Here is a 9,832-nt window from a genome sequence, read left to right on the forward strand (position 1 = left end):
CACCAAGAGTGCCGACCAGCCTTCCCTCTCTCTCCCACTCTCTTGCTTCACAATTTCCTTCATCAAATCAACCCAAAACCTCAACCAATCTTCACCAAACTTGAAGATCATCTAGCAAACTACTTGGAGGTTGGATTTAGCTAACTAAAGGGCTGCATTTTCACGGTTTCTTGGAGCTCTTGAGGGCCGAAAATTTCTGGGTGTAAGACACTAAAGAGGTATAACTTCATCCTACACCTTAAGCTTGGATTATGATGGTAGAAATGCATCTTTAAGCTATTGCATGTGTATGGATGGCTTGATATGGTTGTAAAATGTGAAAGTGGGCTCTTTGTATTCCCACACTTGGGTTGTTGTTGCTGATTTGATGATTGATGGTGGTTATATTGTTGGTTTAGTGGTTAAAATGATGCATTAGTGGTGGGTAATTAGTAGAAACTTCATTGGGTGTAAGAAGTAAAAATTTCCGATTTTACCCCTGCCATGTTCGGCCATTTTGAGGCCAATTTTTACTGGTCTAACAGCTTGAATTGGATGTTTATAGGATGTATTAGATGTGTGAAAAATTTCATTGGAAAATATTGAGGTTTGATTGAGCAAATGAATTTTCTTGAGAAACTAGCAAATCTGGAAAACTGTTCGCGTATGATTCTGACCAGTGGTAGTATTTTGGCTATAACTCTGTCCTCGGATGTCAAAATCATGTGCCGTTGGTGGCGTTTGAAACTAGACATTCCTGGCTTTAATTTGGTATATAATGCACGTTCTGATTCTTTGTGAGCAATCCAAACCAAATGTTTTAAGTTCGCTGTTTTGTTGCTCCGTTCATCTGGAATGATGTGTTCAGGCAGCAGCTTGATGCCCAATTTTGAACCAGATGGGTGCCGAATTTTGAAATGATTTCTTCTGGGGTATTTTAGCCCTATGAATGTATTTTCCAACGGCGTAAGCCATGCTCAATTCTGAGTTAAATTGATTGAGTTGTGACTAAAACAAGAGGACTGCCCTGTTTTGGAAAAACGTAATATTTGGACTGATTTGGGACAAAAACTTGGGAGTGATCTTATTAATTGAAATTTTGGTGCTAAACCATTACCAAAGGTATCATGGATGTATCTTAGACCTTTATTTCACCAATGAACCATGGTTGGATAGCTTTCTTGGTTAAACGATTGGAAATTGGGAAATGAAAGTCAAAAGGCAGATTGCCTTAGAATTTTTCCTGAACTTTGGTTGACTAATTAACTATCTTTCCGAAGGTATTTTTCCCTGAAATTTGATAGAGTGGTACCTTTCATATGGGAGTAAAATACTGCCAATTTTGGTACCAATCCAAGTTCGTTTCGATACCCAATTAAATTGCTAAAGTTGGAGGTTCAAATCTGGAAATTCTTCTCCAGTCTTGAATTTCCCCAACTTTGAGCTACCGTATCTCGGTACTCGAAACTCCGATTCTTGATCAGTTTTTTTTTTGTCATAAACCTCGCTTGCAACTCTAATTGAGTGACAAATTTCAGAGGCTGGTTTGCAACGTGTGAATCGTGCCGAATTTTCAAAGTTGGCCGAAATCCAACTTAATTCTGCCTTGTAAACCAATCCTGCATCTTCAAGCTCATTTTTGAACACTTTCCACTTTGATTCATGGAAAAGTGTCTTCTAGGAACTTATAGTACTTTCTAAGAGGTTTCCAACGGTATAAAGTTTTCCAATTCTTGACTTATGCCGAGTGAGTTACGATTTTTCAAAAATTTAGGATAAAACTGAAATTTCTCAATTTTCAAGGCAAAGGAGTTTTTCCAAAATTCTTAATTCTCTTAGTATTATTCGAACGTTTTGCCCTCGCTTTTCGTGATAAAAACTCAAATAATATTGTACATAACAAAAGGCTAGTTGAACCTCGATTTGCGTGTAATTGAGGTTCCTTTTGTGAAATAATCTTTAGATTGTACTAGTGTACAATCTCCTTGATAAGTGGGTTAATTGTGTGATTATCCACTATTAATTGTCAGGCGCACAAGGAGACCTTCAAGAGGATCTCACAGTGGACACTTGAACTCCCAGAAAATAATTCTTATTGAATTGCTCGGTGAGTGTCAGGTGTATGAATTTGATACTTGCTTATTTGTGGTAATTGTTGGAAGTTTTAAAAATAAGGGCGGGTGCGTACTTTACCGCACTCGTTCTAATTTCAAATGAATGAATGAAATGTATTGAATGAATGAATAAAATGCAATGTTATGTCATGAATGCTTATGTCGCTGGAGTGAACCTCCTCGACTTTCAAATGAATGGGGGACGCCCAAACTCATAGGCCGTCCTTAGACTCGAGCCAGCAATGGGCTTGGTCGGGGATTTGGGCGAGCCATGAGATACATATAAGCTCGACCTAATAAGAGGTCTTGCTTGGCATACTCATAGAGTATCGCCCAATAATAGACTTGTGGGCCCTTGGGGTGTACGGTGGACGGAGGGAAGTAAGTGGTGATCTACGGAAAATGGAAATACCGACCCGGTTGACAGGAGGGTCAACGCGGGAAGGTATACGAATGACATCGGCAGAGCAAGTGGAACTTAGCTCCTGAGAGCTACTATATCCTTGAATTGTTTCTGATTACTTTTCCTGTTCGAATGATTGATTATTGAAAGGACATGGTTTAATTGTTAAATTTGGGATTGCTATTTGAATAAAGTGCTTGCATGTGTGTTCTTGGCCTCACGAGCGTTCAGCTCACCCTGTAGATTTGTTTTCCTTAACAGGATTGGACTTGGAGAAATGTTGGAGAAACCCCTCTTGGCTTACTCTTGTTTTTAGGGTTTCCGTTGCACTTTTGGGCTAGACTTGTGATTGATATATATATATTTTGAATATTGATGTATTTCGAGATTCCGATGTAATGATTGGGAAGATGTTGAATATTGATAAGCTTGAATGCTTACGCACTGATTGTATTTATGATATTTAATCGTAACGTCTCGTATTGTATTAACCTTGGACGGAAATTGCTTGAGTCCTGGCGAGAGTTGGGCAGGCGTCCCGCGGATACCCTTTGGTTCGCCTTAGGGAGAAGTGGGGCGTCACACACCGCGCTAGGTAGACTTGCTAGTGTTGCTCTGCTTCTTGTTGTTTGTGCTCTCACAAAACAGAGAGGCTCTTTCAGTTTTTGATTTCTTGCCATTTGGTAATATGGTTTTTCTCAGATTTTTCTTCAACATCCCCTTTATAAGTTACCATACTAACATATAGTTTCTTTTACATGTTTTATGTTTTCATTTTGCAGTACTAACATGATTGTTGATGACTGTTGCTTTGTTGATTACATCCCTTCAGGTTAATCACAATGCTTATAACTAACTTGCCTAATGTTTGATAGAATACTGCTTAAGTTTGCTTCCTATTTGTAAGCTTGATCAGTAAACTATTAGTAGTTGCTTGCTATTTGAATGAGTCCTACAGTAGCTGAAATATAATCTGGTTTGCTGTTTATGTATAACTTATCACATGATGTACTTGAAAGTAGTTTCTTTTGGATTGGAAATCAAATATACTCACAAGCTGTAAATCCAATCTATTTATAGATGTGCCTTTATGAAGGAAAAGAATTCCTGCACAAGTTCTTTGCATTGCTTTCCAATTCCTTTAACTATTTAACTTTTAAATACAAAAAACATGTAAATATCTATTGAACTAAACTTAAAAACTACATTACAAATGCATTGTTTTTCAATTTCTGTGCTTACATTTATCCGATCACATTATACATATAAATTCATCATGCACTTTCCAATTACTAGATAAACAAACATTACAAAAGTTATTAACCGGAAAAAATCTTGAAAAAACAAAAAAAAATTTGTTAATGTACACAATTAACTAGACTCATTTTATAAATATTGCAATTCCATCAAATTACATTCCAGTCCTCTGCCAACTCTAAAATCTCAAGACAGCACAATTTGATTAAAACATAATTAGAGTTTCAAAAACCCCAAAAAATTCCATGTTCCACAGCCTTCACATTTTGAAAATGGAAAGGAAAAATTATAGCATGAAAATTAGAAGCAAACAATTAATCAAGAAATCTAAATTTAATAAAATTTATACTAAATTTTATCTATTATATCCACTTCAATTAATTATAAAATAAAGCAAAAAATTTTAAATAGCAAGAAGAAGCATAAGAATTCTTCTCAGTACTCATTTAGCTATTTTGATTGAACATATAAATTAATAGTATACTTATATCCAATATCTAATTTCTTTCCATTTTAGTAATATACACACAATACGTATAGATTTAAAAATTACACTTAACTTAGGGACATTCTTTGGAAATTTCCTACTCTTAAACACTTTAAGATGCTCACTGGCTGTGTGTAGCATAGCAAAGACGTACTAGTATTATACATATAATAAAGGTGGAGTGACCTTTTTATTGAATGTTGAAATTGTTCATCGATTTGGACCATATTACATGTTCCGTTTTATTATAGATGAATCTTATTCAAGATTCTTTAAAACAAAAAAGTTCTTTTCTAGATTTGATCACTAAAAAATTGCCCAAATAGTCTTTGAAATATTTTTGTTATCTTAACGGGCTATTTTGATCCTCTGCCAAATTAGAAATCTATTTCACCACCCACTTCACAAACGTGCACCTAATATTATTTACTTGACGTTCCAGGAAACAAGAATAAATAGGTATGAGTCATAATAACTTGCCTAGAAGTTAATTATCAAAAAACCAAATACTGCAACTGATATATGTTCAAATGAGGCACATTTGGCCACACTTAAATTTTAATAAAATAAATATTAGATTGGCTCAAAACTTGACAAAAGACACTGATTTTCCTATAATAGCACAAACTACTGTTTGGCATTCAAACTACTTCAACGGAAAGAGTTTTTTTTCCTCCCTTCTTCAGAGCACCATGAAAGCTCTGGATCAATAGAAGATGAACTTTTTTACACCTTAGACCAAACAAGCCTATGACAATTGGAAAAAGAGAGCAAGGATTTGAAGTCGCAAGTATCAAAAGTACCAATTACCTGCATTTCTGAGCAAAAACACAAAAACTTGCCGGCATTGGAAAGAAGAAAATTGTGTACTTATGAAAGTAGTCTTTGTTTTCACAGCAAAACTGCAGAGAAGTTGTAGCAACATAAATATTCAGATATTAAGCAATTCTTATTATAGATTTTGAGGCAACTATCAAAACTCTCGAGGGCTTAAAGTGGATTAACCAAAACTTGGGGCGATGCTGCCCCTACCCAAACCCCTTGGCTCCACCCATAATGAACTAGACAAACAATAAGCTAACTGATCCATGTTGGGGATCTTTACAATTTTCTTATAACCCTCTACCTTTGACTTCTATCTTAACGAAGCTCAAATACAGAAAGGAAGTTCATCATCCGTTGGATCAGCTCCATCCCCAGCAAAAAGGGTAAGATAGTGTGCTCCATCCCAACGGATGACAATCACTTTAATGGATACATTGATCCTACTACTGATGATGCTCATAACCTGAAAGAAAGAATCAATCATATCAACTCTATCATGTTTCTCAATCCATTTTCATTACCTTCTAAAGCCGAACATCTGAACAGTACAAACGTGCTTCCAGATCAGCTATTTCTAGAGTATGATACCTGTTCAATTACTTGAACAATGGTGTTGTTTATGAAATAAAAATGTTAATTTTAAAATTGATTCCCAAACTGATCCATGTTGGGGATCTTTACAATTTTCTTATAACCCTCTACCTTTGACTTCTATCTTAACGAAGCTCAAATACAGAAAGGAAGTTCATCATCCGTTGGATCAGCTCCATCCCCAGCAAAAAGGGTAAGATAGTGTGCTCCATCCCAACGGATGACAATCACTTTAATGGATAATGCTCATAACCTGAAAGAAAGAATCAATCATATCAACTCTATCATGTTTCTCAATCCATATTCATTACCTTCTAAAGCCAAACATCTGAACAGTACAAACGTGCTTCCAGATCAGCTATTTCTAGAGAATGATACCTGTTCAATTACTTGAACAATGGTGTTGTTTATGAAATAAAAATGTTAATTTTAAAATTGATTCCCAAATTCAAATTTTAAGAATATTATTTTCTTTTCATTTTTTTTCATAAATCTTGATTTTTAATACAGTCTGATTAAGCAAAAAATTTAGGAAAGTAAAATTTTTCATGGAATTGAGAACCATCAAGCCCAAAAGGCACTAAAATTAACAAAATCACGCAGCCAACATAAGAATTTAATTTTATATGTCAATTTCAAAAAAATTTAGACAAGAAAAAATTCACAACTCACATATACCATAATTGAGTAATTTCAATTACTTGGAGAATGATATCGTTTATGAAATAAAAGCATTAATTCCAAAACTTCAATTCCTATCGAAGGAAATTTTTCAAAATGCCAGCATGAGAATTTAATTTCATATGTCAATTTGCTAACTCAATGGAGCCAAGAGGTTCATTACTCTTCCATAATGTAGTTCTTTATATATATATAAGCAATAAATAAATCAACTGACCAACGACTTTATAATTACCAAGACTACAATGTACGGTAGGATATAGGATATATATACATTCTATATCCTTTACAAATAATCAAGACTATCCTTCAAAAAATAATTACCAAGACTAAACAATGTACGGTAGGATATAGGATATATAGACATTCTATATCCTTTACAAATAATCAAAGTGGAGTCCACAGTCCACAACCAATTGAGCAGGAGTCCACTATATAATCAAAGTGGACCACAAGCAAAACCTTCACAAGTACAAAGTACAACGCATAAAGCCACATCAATGCACTTGAAAGTACAACAGTTCGAAGCAGCCGATGCACTTGAAACCCCAGCAGCAATAGAAGCGCCAAGTGCTTCTTATATATATACTAGGGGGCTTCCCTGCACGATGCGCAGGCGGCAGGTGTTTTATTAAAAAATTTTGACCGTTTATATTTTGGTGAACAATTTTTGTGCACATGGATGATAAGATTGTATGGCTAACGGAGTCGCGTGCGTGAACTCCATCAAGCACCTCTTTTTATGCCTTTTTGTTTTGCCTGTGGAGCTAGGAGCAAACCCGATTCTAATATTCCTAGGCAAAATAAATTAAGAGAAAAAACTTCAGTGAGGAACACATAACCAACAGTGCAAAATAAGATTAAACTGATGATATTATATGCAATAGCCCTCAAACAAATGTGATTTACTATCATTAAGTCAAAGAAAGTTTTCAATCGCAAAATAAGAAAAAAGATCAAATAAAAGTTCTTCCGGACAAGCTTTTACAAGATCAGCTCATTTGGTGGAAATGGACTCTGAGATCTTCCTCCTTTTTTCAAGATACTTCGGTGCTCTCTTGCTACTCTTTGGTCTTGGTGTTTTTTTCCTTTCTTCAATGCTTTGCACCTACTCTTTGCTCAAGCTTTTCATCTAGAATCTTATGAGTTCCACTAAAACTCCTCCTCACCAAGAACACCCCTTCTTCAAGCTTCTGCAATTTGGATTTTGCCACTCATAGAGGCAGGTCTCCTGCAATGTTTAACTTCTTGCATCGTTTTTCCCACTCCACTTGCACACCAACTCCAATTTTTACCTTGCTTTCTTCATTATACAATCATTTAAGATTAAAAAATGCGGTTTAGTATGGTATGCAAACTATCTTGTCAACTGCCATTAAAGTACAAGTTCATAGTAGAAGCACAAGCAAGCTATAGAAAAACTTCCACTTGATTGTTGCAGCAAATGAGATCAAAGCTTTTAACTTCGTTAACAAAGTGTACTACAATCCTCATGCTAAAGTGTAGCTGAATTTTTTAAATAAACTAATTTTAGTGAGGAAGAAAATTTGGGGACCGAAGAAAGACAATGAGTTAGGATTTTACTTCTTCCGCTATAGCAGTAGAAACTCATTCCTTGCATGTGATTGGGATCAAGGGCTGCCAAAATTTCTCTCTGAAACCAGCCAATTAGTTATTCTGAATCACAGTAATGTGTAGAAGTTGATTTAGGGAGACTAACATTGAATCACTCAAACAGAAAGATGTAAAAGCTGCACAAGTGTGATATTGCTATAGCAATGGACTTCAATGATGATAATGTATAAGAGTAGATAATAGAACCGGAAAGAATGTGAATTAATTTACAACTATCCATGTGGAAATCCTACAATGTCAATCTCTATTTAAAAGTTCAAACAACATGATAAAGATGAGAAATGACATTAGATAAGAAGCGCTTGGTAACTTCAAATTCTACGATGACAAACTTTCTAATTAGTAATACTTCACGGACATGGAAGAACTATAAAAGACATTGATAGATAACAATGAAAGAATACAAATATAGATGTAGATGCAAAAAAAAAAAAAATTGCAGACCAAATTCAACCTAATGATCAAACAGGAATCGTGAACAAGATTATAATCTCTTCAATTTCCAAGTACTAATCAAATAGTAGTTTATGATTACATCCTCACAATTTTCACAACATGGTAGAACTTCTAGATCAGATTATTCTTACACGACATCACCTTAGGATCTTGCATTGCAAGTGTGGTTCACTCTCTAGTCCTCCGTAAATTTTCTGCAAGGGATTCACCGAATTGTTTGACACAAATCAATAGCTTAAAAATAAACACATGTTGTACATCCAAAAGGCCAGTAGAAGAACCACCTGAACTGTGGTTCCTTGCTTTGTTCCTGGGGGTGTTCCCTTCGTTTGCTTTCGAAAATGCTCATCCTTCTCAACAATTACATGGAATACCCAAAATTAACAAAATACATATGAAATTGGAGTAAAAATTTCAGGGTTAATTTAGAACATAAGATTAAGACAATAAAACCTCTACCTCTATCACTGGACTTCTTTCATCCAAAAATGGGAATATCAAAACCACCAGCTCCTGGCTGAGGCGTAAGATGCTTCGTGACACTTGCAAAAATAATAAGACCCAAAAATTGGAAAACTATCATAGCTAATATCTCTAAAACCCCCAAGAACAAACTAAAAAGTTGTACCAAAACTAACTATTATCAGCACTATATTTAAAAAAAAATACACAAAAGCGTTACCATCACAGATAGATATATTTGCTAAAAATCCACAACCTCCATCAAGGAATCCCACCTGATCAAAAGTTTAAATTCAAGAAAAAAAGATGAACAAAATATGAGAATAAAAACAATATAATTGCTGGGCAAACAAGTCTTCACAAAAAAAAAGGTGAAAGAAAAGTAGAAGCACAAAAATCCTAAGGAAAATAGATACATAAGGATGTAGCAATGAGATGAATGAAAAGAAGAATTACTTTACAAACATCAAGAAAGGGGGCAAAAGACCAAGACCAAGAACCACAAGGAAACAAAGAAGCAGGAGACAAAGCAGAAATATTTTCTCAAGTTCTGGCACAAGAATTTGTCGCCTGTGAATATAGTCATGACAAGCGGTTTCTCGGGGAGTGAGATGATCATGCATACTCCAAAAGTAAGAGTTGTGGGCTATGTGGATCAAAGGGTGAAACAGATTTTGCAAACCAGATCCCCAAAACTCAACATACTAAGCATGCATGTGAAGAAAGTTAACTATACGTAAAAAGGAGCAGAATACCTCCATTGATATACCAAACCAAGATAACAAAAGCAAATCCACTGGCACCTAAGATAAAAAAGTTGAGCACAATATGCATGTGGGCATTAAAGAGTTGAATACCAAAAATTGCAGATGAACATAAATAGATAAACTTGAAACAAGTGAGCAAAAAACCAGCAAAGAAAAATCAGGCGGAGAAGTGAAA

This window comes from Coffea arabica, chromosome 11c (assembly GCF_036785885.1).
Source record: "Coffea arabica cultivar ET-39 chromosome 11c, Coffea Arabica ET-39 HiFi, whole genome shotgun sequence".
NCBI lineage: Eukaryota > Viridiplantae > Streptophyta > Magnoliopsida > Gentianales > Rubiaceae > Coffea > Coffea arabica.